Raw genomic sequence first — 16,327 nt, forward strand, 5'->3', positions numbered from 1 at the left:
GTAGACATACTTTTTATCTATTTTTTTCACTAAGTGCAACAACAAAAAAATCCTACATTATATACAAAACAACTGTAAGATTACCCTGAACAGTAAAGAGTATAAGTCAGACCAGCTAAGAACTCAGGACCAGAGGAACAAAGGTGGTCAGTTCCCTGAGTTTTATTTTTGCCTCAAATATCCTAGACTAGGTACTATAGAAGCTGGCAACCTGGAAATGACAAGTGTAGGTCAAGAAAAGTCAGCTCTTTGTGAACAACAGACAAGGAAGGAGGTAGCCTAGCAAGACCTGAAAACTTTTTACTTACTAAGCCTCTATCCAGTAAACTACCAGAGACAAATTTGCAGCCCCAACTCAGCAAAAGCAAGTGATGAGGCTAGACTTCCACTCTTTTCAGGCTATACCAAGGTGACCAACTCACCCAAAAATATGGTGTCAGAGAAACTGAATGTAGACAGCCTTGCACCGTCAGTGTCAGTGAAGTCCTGTGGAGACTGATGACAAGGTGCCCCTCTCCCTGCCATTTAGGGTACTATCAGCAAATGGCTAACAAGTACCCTAAATTCCCACTTCAGCCAAGAAGTAAAAAATAGCCCTAGTTCCTGGGAGTCAAAAGAGACCAAATGGAGAACCTGGACTTCCAGCCAACCTGGCAGTAACAAGGGAGCATTCCTGCCTCCAGAGCAGGGCCACAGGAAGTCAACTAAATTTCAAGACTCAAATGAGATCCAGAGTATGAAAACATAATTCCAAAAATGTCCAGGTGCTATGACCTAATGTTTATATCCCCCAAAATGTATATGCTAGAACTTAATTCCCAGTATGATAGTGGTAGAAGATGGGGCTTTTAGGAGGTGATTTCATCACGATGTTAGTTCCCTTATAAAATAGACTCCAGAGAGCCAGCTAGCCCCTTCCACTCTGTGAAGATACTGCTAGAAGATACCACCTATGAAGAGGGCCTTCACCAGACACCAATCTGCTGATGACTTGAACATGAACTTCCCAGCTTCCAGAACTATAAGAAATAAATTTTTGTCGTTTTTAAGTTACCCAGTCTAAGATAATTTTTGTTAAGGCAGCCCAAAGGGACTAAGACACCAAACTTCAATTTAATATCACCCATTATAGTATGAACCAGGAAGATCTCAAACTGAATTTAAAAACACAACAGAAACTAACACTGAGATGATACAGATAATAGAATTTACATGACAAAAATTAAAACACTCATAAAAAATGCATCAGTTGGTATTAAGAACCTGATTGAAACAAATGAAAGAAAAAAACAGAAGGCCTTAATAAATAGGGATATACGGATGAATCAAATGGCCATTTTAGAACTGAAAGCTACAGTAGCTAAATATATATATATATATATAATGTGTATATTATACATACAAACACATATATGTGTACACATACGTGTGTGCTTGTGTATGTGTGTGTAAACCTTAATGGATGGGTTCAACAGCAGGATGGAGAGGACAAGAGTATATAGGAAAGCATCAGTCAAACTTGAGAGGCACAATAGGAATTACCTAATCTGAACAACAAAGAAATAATAAACTGAGAGAAAAATGAACAGAGCCTCAGGGACGTGTTGTAGTATAAGAAAAGATTTAGCATTTGTGTCATCAGAGTCCTAGAGAAGAGAAGGAGAGAAGGGGAGACAAAGGTGAAAAGTATTCAAGTAAATAATAGCTGAAAATGTCCCAAATTTGGGCAAAACCATAATTCTAAACAACTTGCTGGTTCCCTGAAAGATTACATATCTTACTGTAAAATAGGGATCTAAGGGCATGAAGGAGGGAAATAGACATTCATAAATTCTGTATAATGTTATAGGTTTTTTTAAAGACTTGAAAAAGTGAATAGAGAGGATATTAATTCAGGAAGAGAGGAAAAAATGTTACAGGGATGAAGCAATGTGAATCTGATCTTAAAGAACAAGACAACTAGAAATCAACTATATCCAAACTCTAGTAGTTAATCAAATCCATAGAAGAAATTGAAACTTGTTTCTTTAATAGAAAGTACTGAACTTCAGTAAAACAGCAGGGTCCATGACATTTACCTTCAGGCAAAACATTAAACAAAATCTAATAATTCATTATCTATCCACTAAATTCTATCTGATACCAAAACAAGACAAAGACATTACAATAAAGGAAAATTATAGAACACTATCTTATGAGTATAGATAGAAAAATCCTCAACAAAATACTAACAAATAAAATCCAGTAATATGTAAAAAGAATTATAAAATGTGACTAAGTGAGAATACTCCAGAAATGCAAAAATTGTTCCATGGTGGTACATGGTAGTATGCCATATTAATAGAATAAAACATGAAAACCACATAATCATTTTAATGTAAGCAGACAAAAAATGTTTGACAAAAATCTAATACTTTTTTATTTTTAAAACCCTCGGCAAACTGGAAAGAAAAAAATATCCTCTACCTGATAAAGTATATCTACAAAACCCCACAGCTAAATTATTTAATGGAGAAAGAATGGATATTTTCCTCCTAAGATCAAGAACAAGGATGCCTGCTGTAGACACTTCTATAACAGAGTACTTGAGGTTCTAGCCACAATTAGACAACAACAACAAAAAAGTTATCCAGATTGGAAAAAAAGAAATAAAAGTATTTCTATTTGTGAATAACATAACCTTTTATGTAGAAAATCCAAATGATCTACTCAAATATTTTTAGAACTAATACATGTGTTCGGCCATGAGGAAAACACATGATCATAAACAATTCACTGTATTTCTATATATTATAATGAATAATCCAAAAATAAATTTAAGAAACCATCCTATTTACAGTAACAACAAAGAAATAAAATAAGACACACCTAACAAAATAAGTGTAAGATTTCCACACCTAAAACTATAAAACAATGTTGAATGAAATTAAAGAATATTTAAATAAATGCAAATATGTCCCATTTTAATGGATTTAATGACATCACATTGTTAAGATGGCAGTACTCTTCAAATTGATACACAGATTGAATACAACTAAATTTTTAGGGATTTTAATTCACTATTAAAATTCCAGCTATATTTTTTGCAGAAATCCACATGCTGTTTCTAAAATTAATGTGGAATTGGAGTAACTCAGAAAAGCTAAAACACTCGAGAATAAGAGCAATGTTGGAAGACTCATACTTTCTGATTTCAAAACCTACTACAAATTTAATTAGTCAAGACTGTGTGATATTTGCATAAGGATTGACGTGTAAATCAACAAACTAGAATTAAAGATTCAGAAATAAATCCTCATATTTATGGCCAACTAATATTTTGACAAGGTATCTGTACAATTCAACTGGAGAAAAACAGTCTTTCTACAAATGGCTCTAGAACAACTGGATATCCACATGTAAAATAATGAAATTAAACCCATAATTCACACTATAAAAATTAACATGTTTAGTTGACATAATGTTACAATAAATGTAAGCACTAAACCCATTAAATTCCTGAAAGAATACATAAAAGTAAATATTTGTGGACTGGAGTTTGTTTTCTTAGTTACAACAAAAAATAGCATAAACTGCCAAACAAAAATTAATATGTTGGATTTAATCAAAGTTAAAAACATTTGTCTGTCAAAAGACACCATGAAGTTCAAGAACAAACCTACAGAATAGAAGAAAATCTTTACAAATATAAGTTTCAATTTGTAATCTTTACAAACTCAAGTTTCTGATGAGAAACTTGAATGCAGTATATTATATAAAGAACTTCTACAAGGCAACAACAAAAAGACAACCCAATGAGAGAATGGGCAAAAATTTTAAGAAGCCACTTCTCTAAAGGAAAACAAATGGTCAACAAATACATGGAAAGATGTTCATCATCATTAGTTAGTAGGAAAATGAAAATTAAAATCACCAATGAGATACCACTTCACAACTACTAGGATGACAAATGTTATAAAGATAAAAATATTGTGTTGATGTGAATGTGAATAAATTGGAAGTCTCATACAATGTTGGTGGAGATGTAAAATGGCACAGTCATTTTTTAAAGCAGTGTGGCACTGCCTCAACATTTTAAACCTAGAATTATCATATAAGCCACCAATTCTAATCCTAGGTATATTTCTAAAAGAATTGAAAACAAATGTTCACACAAAAATTTGGGCACACACAAATTTTCATAGCAGTATTATTCATAATAGCCAAAGTATGAAACAATCTAAATGTTCTTCAACTGGTGAATAAATATATGCAGTAGGGCCGTACAATAATATGGAATATTTTCTAGCAATAATATATTGCTATAACCTTCAGCAAGAAAGAAGTACTGATAATAATTACTAGAACATGAATAAGCCTTGGAAATATTATGCTAACTAAAAGAAGCCAGCCAAAAAATTCTACATGTTGTATGATTTCATGAAACATGCATAATAGCAACCCCATAGGGGCATTCTGGTTAATAATAACACATAAAAGGTATTATTGTATTAATAACACATCTACTTCATGGGGATACTGCACTATGAAATATAATCTCAGTGCAAGCTGTTTATGGAAAAGAAGAATAGCAATGATTTATAAAAATTCAATGCCAATTAACTGAGTAACTAGAAAATTACTTCAGAGACCTGTTTTGTCAATTATGCAATTTTCCATAGCCTAAATATATAATAGAGGTTCAGTAGAGATAGCCTGAGATATGTGAAATAAATACTCTGGATTAACACATATAATTAGAATGTAAGAGAAAATGTAAAAATATATACATAAATTTAAAAATACTGCATGCTATTTTAGTCTGTTTTGTATATGTACTTCCTCTCATTGTCCAGAGAAGCATTTCACACTGTGTTGCTTAAGGTTGACAACGGTATTTATCAATGTTGTTTGCCATACCTGTTCTAATAGCTATTCGGTTTTCAAGTAGGAAGGCAGTGAGAAGGCTATAATTGATTACTCTAGTTCAATGTTTTGATATAATCAAATCTATAATTTTTAATGGTGATAATAGGATTTCCTAATTTTAATAGCTACAAAGTTATAAAGTCCAAATTAATGGGAAAATAGTATAGAAATGGCCACCTGGTCACAGAAAGGCAGAGACTGCTTGCTAAACTTGATGTTATGTTACTTGAAGTACATTGACAGAGACAGTGCTCTTTCTCCATACAAGATCTATTATTGTGACACTATCACTTGTCCCCAAATATACACTCTCAAATTAGTTTTCAAATTGTTTCCCTCAAAGTTTTGGCTGAAAATGACAAGTTCTTTGTCTTTTCTTTTTTAACATCCCTTCCGGTACCTTTATGTGTTAAAATCCTAATCTGTACAAATAAAATATTTACATTTGTAACTTATTTCCCCCATATTAATTCAAAGTAATGGAAGTAGAATATTTGTTTCAGTTGTAACTTCAATTATTTTCCATTTACCAGAGGGAATTATGGGATCATTTGGGTACTTTTATTGTTGGTTTGGTCAAATTCGATGCTGTCCTTTTTACTGTGAAATAACTAGATGAAAAATTTATTTAGCCAGGTTTTCCCTTATTTCTGGGCCCAGAAGTATCACTCACACTCAGTCTGCTCTGATTTAAAATTGTGCTTTAAAGTTTTGCTTCTTCATTCACTGGACTCTTATGCTCTTTTATATTACCATATTTATCCTTCATCACTCATTTTATGACACAATTTATTCTTCTTTCTTGGTTTCATTCTTTCTCATCTCCAATGATGTTATAGCAATATCTTACTTGGGATTCAAAATATCTCCCTTGCATGTCAAAGCATTCCTTTAATTTCACTTCCTTCATCAAGCTTTGTAAATTGACCATCTTGGTTCCAAGTAAAAGCTTTCAGTGAAGAAGATTCTGGCTCTATGTCTATCTTGAACATCTTGAAAGAAATTGGCAATTACGAAACAAAACCAGAATGGTTTTGATGATTATGATAGTTGTCCTTATTTTCACTTAAAATGTATTATTTTTAAAGATGTCTAGATACATCTAATTGGCATAATACTATAACATGCATTCCTTAGACACTTTGACAAGTGTGTTATATGAGAGAAGTACAGAAAAAAGAAGAGAGAATAATTTTCTCCAAAGAGAAGTGTGATATGATATTGTAGGTTATCTGTGCACTAAAGAGCAATTTTTAGAATTTTCATTGAAAGGAAATGTCATAACCTATAGCCCATTCTTATCTGCTCTAATAAAAAAGGCAATGAATGGCACATCTCTTTGATATCTCTTATAAATTTTAAACATAGCAAAATCACATACTATTATTGCTATAAAAATTCCATGAGGTAAGAGAGCCAGAAATATCAGTTCAGGCAACCATATACTCAGTATATTTTTGGGACTTTGAAATTTTATTTTACACGATTTTTCAAAAATAATGTTTAATTGTGGACATCTCTTCTGGGCTTACTTATTCTCCAATTTTATTTGTTTTGGCAAATACCTCATAAGTAGCTTGGTTGGCATGGCGCTATACAAATAAAAAGTAGCATTACCATTATTATTGTGATGATTACTATTATTTTTGATTGACATTTATACATTTCAAGCTCAGAAAACATACATCTATCTATAAGTGTTTGTTAATGCTTTTGACGTGGTATCTAGACATTTGAGCAAGATACCATTTTAATAAAACATTATACAAGAAGGAAGAATAGCCTTCTAAATCTCAGCATGAGATGATATTAAAGGTTATCTATGAGCTCAGGAATGAGTTTTAGAAGTTTCCTTGAATAGGGATGTCATAACCTATAGATCAAATAGAAGAAAGTGAGGGCTAAGAAGTGTAAATAGAATGTAAATTAGTATTAAAAATTGCATTGCGCTTTGTAAAGGTTTAGTGCCAAGTTTCAACATAAAATTCAATTAGCATTTTGAATTAAATATCCAATTGAATGTGATTTATTTAAAACTAAGCACTAGGCTGCTTCAATCTGTACAGAATTACAATGCAAATAATAAATAAATGAATGGTTATATCTTTTAGTTCAGTGCAGACATCTTACTATATGCAATGTATATATTGCAGAAAATTATATATTACACTTAGCAAACCAAGTTTTACTTTTGAAAACAGCAGATTAAAAACTTTAAAGCTTTTAAAAAAAGGCTTTGGTAAATATTTTACTAAAATTATTTATTTTGCAAATAAAAATATTCTCATTTTTATTTTTATATGTTTGCTATCTTAAATAGTTCACAAAACTTTAACATTATGAAAGATAATTATTACTATAAAGATAGGCAATAAAAAATGTTCATTTATTTAGCCTTTCAACAAATATTCATGGCTCAGTGACAATCTATGTCTTGGTAAGTATGCAGTGTTCTCAGACAAAATAATGAAGGATGACTAAAACTCTCCTTAGGAACTTTGAAGTTCAGAAAAAAAGGGAAATAGCCGTATCACGTGTATTTGGACCACATCGTACTATTAATTGCTTTTCATGATTTTCACTGGTAAGAAAAAGCAAGAGAGTCATGATATTTTAAACTTTCTGTTTTATACTGAAAGTACCCTAAGCCTGACTCAAATTGCTTCAAGTTGGCAAAACGAAATCTTCCTACTTGCTTTAGCAACCTCAACTAAACCTGGTCTCAGGGATTTCATTTTGATTTGACATTTGGAATTAATATGTCAGATTTTGTGGTTGTCACTTGGGTGACAACTCAAGAATAGATGTTAAGAAGATTAAGTTTAGGGCTCATAGTGGTAGAATGAAGGTTGAGATTGGCTTAAGAATCTGATCACTGTATCTTGATCCTATCTTGTCTATGAAGTTTATTTTACATGACCAACACATATCACAGACCTATCTTTTCTCCAATTTCCTGTAGTCTGTAACTATTCATTTCACCTGTTTTTGTCTGTTTTCTTTCTTATCAGTTAGTTCATGAGTGCCTTAAAGGCAAAATCATTTCCTCTGTGTCTCTTATATTTACCATAACATCAGGTAGCCCTGTATCTTATGTAAAAACTCATGGATTCATGATTTTGTGTCTTAATGGAAATTGCATTAAGTGAAAAGTAATTGAAAATTCTTCAGAGTTTTGCATACTTTTGGAATTATGATAGGTGCGACCTGTTGATGGAGAGACACATAGAAGAGATGCCTATTTAGCCATTTTTTTTTGCCTCTCAGAGAGCACACTCAATGCCTTGTACATAGTAATATATGTTAAATTCCTTATTCTGATAAGAAAAAACATATATATATATATATATATATATATATATATATATAATCTGACTTTATGGAAAAATCTATCTCTGCCATATACGCGAGTATATAGGAACTCACCATACATAGAATTTTGCTTAATTTACAAGGCAGAACATGGGGAGAGAAAGAGGGTTGGTGGGAAGAAATTGTGCTAAGCTTCTTTTAGTCTCCAGACATCAAAGGTTTTCACATTCCCTCCAAGGTCATTTTACTTCAGTGAATTGTGGCTTGCACATTATTCTTCCTATCTTCTTCCCAGGGTGTTGTAAAAATTAATGAGATACTCAGCCCAATTCACATATTTCTCCACACCTCTGTGGATCTCCTCCACACCCCAAGGAGTACTTTATAGGCATCCTTTACTGGAATTTCAGTATGCTCAATTAAGGAAAATTTAATTAAAAATTTATTTCAAAAATAACATCAAACTCCCCAATGCTCTCAAACTTACAAGCGTTCCTCTCTGTAAAACACATATTAATTTGGAATCCCAGCTACATTTGGTGGTCTTTGGGTGTCTTGAACTATTTAACCAAGCACTTCCCCCTCTAATTTAAAAAAACATAAAACACAAATGTAACTAGGGGAAATGCTCTACAAAATTAATATGCATCTTGCACCCTACTCATTGCTTCTGTACATGGAGTTCTCATTGCAATTAGTTGGAACTCTGAACACTGATGAAACAAGGCGGTGCAGAGGGGAATGCCAATCTGGCCCTTCACCTCTATTTTTCTGATTAATTTAAACTTAAATCATCAGGATTCAACTTTTAAGGATCAGTTGACTGTTTCAAGATAGCTCTTTCTGTGTTTTATAGCTATTCAAAGTCCCACCCCACCCCCAATAGATTATCGAGCACTTAAAAAAAGGAAAAAATATATATTTAAAAAGAAGGAAATAAGAGAGACAGGGGAGGGAGAGCAAGAAGTAAAAGCGAAGCAACCAAGTTTTAATTTGTACCCTAAAGTGTTGAATTAATTTGCCAACTCCTGAATCAAATGGTTTGTGTGTTATAGTAGAGATTGTACTGTCTCTGTGGTTAAAAAAAAAAAAAATCTTTGTTCTACTCTCAACAATTGGCTCCACTACAATCATACTACGTGGCTTTGGGCAAATCACTTCTGTGCTCCTCAGATTTCTCATCTTTATAGAGAGGAACTAGATAATCCCTGGGGCCTCTTCAAGCCCTAATTTCTATGTGCCTGTGTTACATACCCATTGCCCACACCACGAACTGGCCCTGTGTCACAGAAATCATATTTTATACCTTCACATTTTCTGTTAAATAAGTCTGGATGGCAGGGGTTGGGATGCTCTCTTTTTATATCTACAGTTCCTGACACAAGGCTTAGGCCTTGAATATGTTTGCTAAACTATCACAGTTGAAACAGTAAAAATAAATAAATAACATTAAACTGAAGATATTATATAAATGTCTTTTTTTACTCAAAGCAAACATTTATATAGCTGGTATTTTTTAGTTTTATAAATTTTACATTTTAAGGAAGGCAAAAAAAATTTAAAAACCGGGAAACACAAGGCATACTAGTGAATCAGACAAGTTTTATTAAAAGTTCAAATCAAGAGAAATAAAATAAACTGTATTGCAAACTCTGTGAGAAGAGAGGGAAATTTTATAAAAGAAAACTGGTCCACAATGGCTTCTGTCCCCAACTGCAGACTACATATATAGTTTGTGTTTAATGGTCCACGAGTGGCAAATTATCATTTTTCATTTGTTTTTATTTCTTCTTAGTAATTGGAAAGATAATATAACTGCATCAGAAATAACATTTATGACTTCTAACAATAAGGATCTAACGGAAAGCAACTATTTTGAGACTTAATATCCATGTGTGGTTCTAAAAATGAGTTAATTACTAAATAAAGCTTCGTGATGAAATATCAAATTTAGTTGTATTGGAGAGATATTATCTCCTGCCATGTCAGGCGCATTAATTTTGGCTGCCACATTATTCTGCCCTTCCAGCTTCTTTCTGTTAATTTTATACACGGCAATTAGTGCAAAGTAACTTACCTAAAACATAGATCTATTTCACATTATTTTCTTAACTCTCCAATACCTACATGGTTTTCCAATCGTTTATTCTCTGGTTACTCTGTTTCTTATATTCAAAAAAGCTTCATTTATTTTCCTGTTTCTATCTTATTTATGTTCACCTTCCTCCAACTAAATCAATTTATTCTCTATCTTACTGTTTCTATCTGGCATCCAATAGTCACAGATTTGATCTTAACAAAAAATAGAGAATCAGCTTTGCAAGTCTGGTTAAAGAGTCATTCTCAATCTGCTATTGGCTCCTATTTCATGCCATTTGGAAAGAAGTTATATCTTAAAAAGATCATTTAAAGTACAGGCTAAATCCTATTACTATATGAAGCCAGGTAACCACATTTATATACTGGATCATATCACATCAATTTAGCCTCTCACAAATCACTTTTTCTGAATTGAGTTCCAATGTCTGTCTTTTTACTTTCATTTAAGGATGTTAGAAGAAAAGGATGTTGACAGCTGCAGCAGTTAAAACCCTCTAAATACATTCCCTTCTGGGAGACAGAAAAAAAAAGGGGAAAATAATTGCTTACCCTCAGGAACTGGTATTTTCTTTTTTTTTTTTCTTTGTTCTTTTTTTTCTTTGACAGCTAAGAAACTCAACATCAAATTGTGTATTTAAGTTCTAACAACTGGTATCAAAACAAGATAACTGATGTAAGTCTAAAAGCAGCCTGCAGTTTCAAATGTTTCCGATTTCTATTATTGACCTTTATTATTGTGACTTCTAGATTCACACATGTGTGTCAGTGTGCTGCATTCAAAGTCTGAGGAAATATACAATATAGTTGTTTTACAGGGATGTCTCCTGCTATGTGAGAAAGAGATTCTTCTCAAACAAAATAATTAACCAGTACTGACTAGATATAAAACATACATGCATTAACATGCATGACATGTGATCCCACTGTACATTATAAAATTGACTCTATTTTGAAGATATGCAAGCTGTTATTTTACATGCAACTCATAAATTTAGAATTATATCCCATCATAATAAAATATTCAATTGAGTTTTTAATGGTGAATTAATATGTTTTATTTAAATCACAGAAAAACCCAGTATGTAGAATTTCTCAATTGAATTTCAAAATTATGTTATTATTGTGAATAAATTTAACTGTATTAAATTGCAGTGGAAATGTATTCCAGTAAGGAGCTTTATGAGGACGTTATACAAGAGCTTGAGATTCCCTTTGACAAATATCTTTATCAGCATTCCAGATGATGATTGCAATGAGATTAATGTGGACTTTAGTTTTCTACTTTTATGAAGTCAATATGCTTGCATTTTAGGCAACTTTCTTTCAAATAGCTCAAGTCATGTTGATCTAATGCCTTCAACGTTAGTGAAAAAATAGCTTTCAGAGGGAAAACTGTAGATATTCTTTATTTATAATTTTAAATCTCTATGAGTAATGTAAGAGAAAATCATTGACCTTGGGAACTGTTATTATTTTACTGTTAAGTGTTATTAATATTACCGCAACCAGGAACTTCACGGATTATACACAGCTTCTTTCTTTAACAGCATTAGATTTTATTGCCAGAAAATGAATGGCCAGGGGACTCTCAGTTTTCTCTGTTACAATGATTCATACATCAATCTCATCTTGATTTCTTTAACCTTATTTCGTAAATCTTGATAAAAGTGCAGGCAGAAGGTGAACAGCCAATTACCAGCCTGTTTGTTTCACAAATAAAGAGCAGCCTTGTGGGAAACGTAAATGAGGATGAGAAGTTAATACGATAGTTCTGGCCATTACATTGGCTTAACAGTTTATATAGTGAGTCCACTTCCTGTTATGGCCAATGTCAGAAGATTGGCATAGTTCTCATTTATATTCAAGCCAAGTGCTGCAAAACACTAAATGTTCAAAAAGAAGTTCATTGGGAATATTCTGGAATGTCATAATATATAGAAAAATATTTAAAAGGCCATGGAAACTGAATTTCTCTGTTTCCTCCAGCTCAGGAGCTAGAGTATCTAACAACAAAGGAGCATTAGAGACAATCATAAATTTGCAGTCTTTTATTTAAATTAAGCATCTTCACACTTCAGTTGTTTATTATTTGTAATATAGTCCCCGTGATAACATCTCACAAAAATTCGTGACACAGTGAGACCGCTGCTCTGGAGGCAATTTAGAGTGAATGACTACTATTCTCTTGAAGGGCTTTCTCAACTTTCAACCGTGCAAATAGTTTATTAAGCATCTCTTACCCTGTATCTTTCCCAGCAAAATATCTGTTACTCCCCAAGACCCCTGGGTGCGAGAAAGCAGTCTATTAGGATATGTATATTTGGCTGGGCGTTTCCCCTCGAATGCTCTCTCTTATTCAGGGATCAAGCATGGTATGAAATAAAAAGTATAATCATTTTTTAAATATTGTAGTGGGGAATATAAATAGGAAATGATCCAATTTACTATACCTGTATCCATCATTTGTAATTTTAGCATAGTTTTTTCAGAATACAGTGAGTAATTTCTAGTTACCTCTCAATCAGATTCTGGTCTCAGAATTATACAGTATGACTCCTGGCAATATACTGATTTTTCTTATGCTTTGAGTTAAGTGGCAAATACACAGATTTGAATTTAACCCAAGCCAGGCTATAGAAATAGAATGCTAACTCTTATTAACTGTTACAAATTTGAAAAAAAAAAAAAACAGCTCTATGCTTCATAAAGTCAATCTGTTGAATTCACTATCATGGCAGGTCACTGAGCCCAATACCATGGCTGTATAGTTTTATGGCTCTTAATATTTGTTGTATGCAAACCATAGATAATGACATAGGAAACCAAACTTATGCTTCAATGCATATATGCCTATTCTTTGTGGTTCATGAAGAATAAAAGAATACATTGAAAGCCACAACTGGCTGCTAAAAGAAGGAATTAAAAAATAATTTTCATGGATCTAATTTTAGTTGATTTTCTAAGAAAGATAATGTATCATAATTTTTCTGTATTATAATGCCTCTCTTTATTTTTAAAAATAAATGTTAATATATGCTAGTTAAGGAATGGATTGATCTGTGAAAAAAATTATACAAAAAGAGAAGTTTCATTTTGATATCTTTAGCCATTTTTTGCTTTTTCTGTCTTTACCTAGGAAGGTTCTCTGCAGGGTGGAAAACATCTTATCAACTAAAGTTTTAAAAGAAAATCATGTTAGATATAATTACTTGATGCACTTAAACTTTTTATTATGGGATAAATCTAATATATAATAAAATCAAGATTAAAAATATCTTTAGGAATTTTTGAGACTTTGTAGGGAATGGTTATTTAAATAGGGACTGTGTAAAGACCTTTTAGTATGTCTTGGGGACCACTCGATTTGGAATGCATTTTCATTAGATAGATAATAGTTTACTAAACACTTCTGAGATGGAATAAAATTTAATCAAAACATTATTTTGCATGAATAATTAAAAGTCTCTTCCTTTATGTCGGAACTAGTAAGTGATAAAGCTAATTCTAGGAATCAGCTCATAAGATGGTTAAGAAGAAAGTTTGAAAAACAAAATTTCTCTTCAAAGTAAAATATTATTTTCCTTATCTGTGTGTCATAGCTAGGATGAACTGTGAATTTATTGTCTACATTCTTTATAAGCTTAGACAAATGTAGATTAAAGAAAAAGCAAACCTAGATTAGAAAACCCATTGACATAGACACATCGTTCATCCTCTTGACACTTAAGGTTGGAAATTATAAGAAGTTTTAAAAAAATAGTCTGTGGGGTGTACTCATTTATAACAGAAAGAATATTTTAATGCTGTAAAAATTGATGAGGATTTTTGATTTGTCAAATTGAGCTTATTAATTGCCTTGAGATTATTAAAGCATTTGGTACTCAAAATAATTGGAATCACTGAAAAATAAAGATGTAAACCTGGCAATTCAATCTGACTGCTAAAATTCATTTCAATAAGTAAAATTATTCACTTAAAGTCTATAATGATACTTTCTAGTTGCATAATATGTTTCCTATTTAAATAAATGAGCTACATTATTAAATATTAGTCCTTTGGATTTGGCTTAGTAACAACAAAGACTGGCAATGTCCTCCCTTGATTAAAAGTTTAAGGAATGAGTTAACTACAGAGGCTAAGAAAAAATATATTGTTTTATGGCCATCTGTAGGTATGTGTAGCTTTGGTGGTCATATAGGGAGAAAGAAAATGGACTTAATGTACACAAAAAATAATGGTTATATTTCTTTTCAGAATTATCCCTGGATGCTATTATCCCTGGATGCTATTAATATCATACAATCATTTCTCAAAACATTTTTTTTAAATACCATGTGCTAGGTATCTGCAATATTACTTAAAGAAAAAAATGAGAAATTTAAGTGCCAAATATTGGTGCAAGTCTAAGTGTACTGGACTTATGAGCATTTATGAAATACACATTTTTAATTGTGTGTATTTAATAAATTTTTAAAAAGAAATGTTTTATATGTAATACCTGATGCCAGATAATATTAGCCATTTAGTGGTATATCTTGTTTTACTTTATATTAGAATTAATTGAGGGCTTCTGGTTAAACCAATCACTTCATTTTCTGAAATAACCTGCAGTTTGCTTCATTGAAAGTCACCGTTAAATTTGTTCTCAGGCCATTTTGTAACCAGTTGTATAGATTAACCAACAGATTCCGTTTTTGAAATCAAGATAAAGTGATACTGTTTGTGGAGGTGGTGTTCTGATGACAAAACAAAACAAGGCAAAATTGTTGTTTTAAATTCTAGGCTCTTCAGACCTGGTTTTAAGCATCAACTACATATGTTGTCAACTTTATGACATGACCAAGTCAATTAACATCTCTTATTTTCCTCCTATAGAAACTAAGGAAAATTATATCTGCCTACCTGTGTTACATCTTGTGGAGATCGGGCTACATTAATACCCATAAAAGTGCTTTAAGAATTACGAATAGAAATTTTATTTGTTATTTTTCAATTGCGGGAGAAAGACATGCATGAATTTAAATATGAGACCAGAGGAACATGTGTATAATAAATGCCTCTTTATACAGTAGAAGCTACAAAATGAAAAACAGAAAGCTGTATAGCGCAGATACTGAAAAAGAGTGCCTCTATAACTGCATTTATTTTTTAATGTTTTCCACGTATTCCTTTATCTCCTGTTATTCAAGTTCTGTATAGAAAGGTGCTTTGAATCATTTCCCTGTGATTTTTCAAAGGCAGTATGGAGAAAGTTCCTTTGCATCCCTTTTTTTTTTTTCCACTGGTTTTCAAAGACAATCCTTGGCTAAAAATAAATATATATGCTTCTCAGAATGGGGATTGAAATATTAAAATAAATAAAGTAAATATATAAATAAGTAAAGTACTTTGATCCTCCCTCTCTAGTTTCTTCATTTTCTATTCCTTTCTTTGACTTGCTTGTTTTCCCCCTAGATCTCTATCATGAAATGATCTGAAGCAAGATAAGTAAACGGTGCTTGGATCCCCAAAGGCACATGTTCTCAGTTTCTGACAAAGCTTACTACCTAGAATGTGTATACAGAATTTTGCCATTCAAAAAGAAAGATTCAGCCAAAGAAAGTTTAAATTTGGCACTTCATTTATAGTGCATGTATGCTTTATCTAATATGATCATGTGCTCTCATTTCTTTTGACCTTGATCTAAGAGAATGTTATGGATTCAGTTTTTTAATTGTGTTGGATTTATTTTAATAAGACTATTTTTGTTTTAATACATTATTTTTACTACAGATGGTTTATTTTATAATTTATTTTAAAATACATGAAAGCAAAGTGAAATATTTTAGTACATTATAATTATTTACTATTTCAATTTCATGTCCTCTGGGAATTTATTTTATTTATTTGTTTATTGTTGTTGTTGTTGTTTTTTGTTTTTTGAGACAGAGTCTCGCACTGTTGCCCAGGTTTGAGTGCAGTGGGCGTGATCTCGGCTTACTGCAAGCTCTGCCTCCCGGGTTCATGC

This window comes from Gorilla gorilla, chromosome 14 (genome assembly GCF_029281585.2).
Source record: "Gorilla gorilla gorilla isolate KB3781 chromosome 14, NHGRI_mGorGor1-v2.1_pri, whole genome shotgun sequence".
In the NCBI taxonomy this organism is placed as follows: Eukaryota; Metazoa; Chordata; class Mammalia; order Primates; family Hominidae; genus Gorilla; species Gorilla gorilla.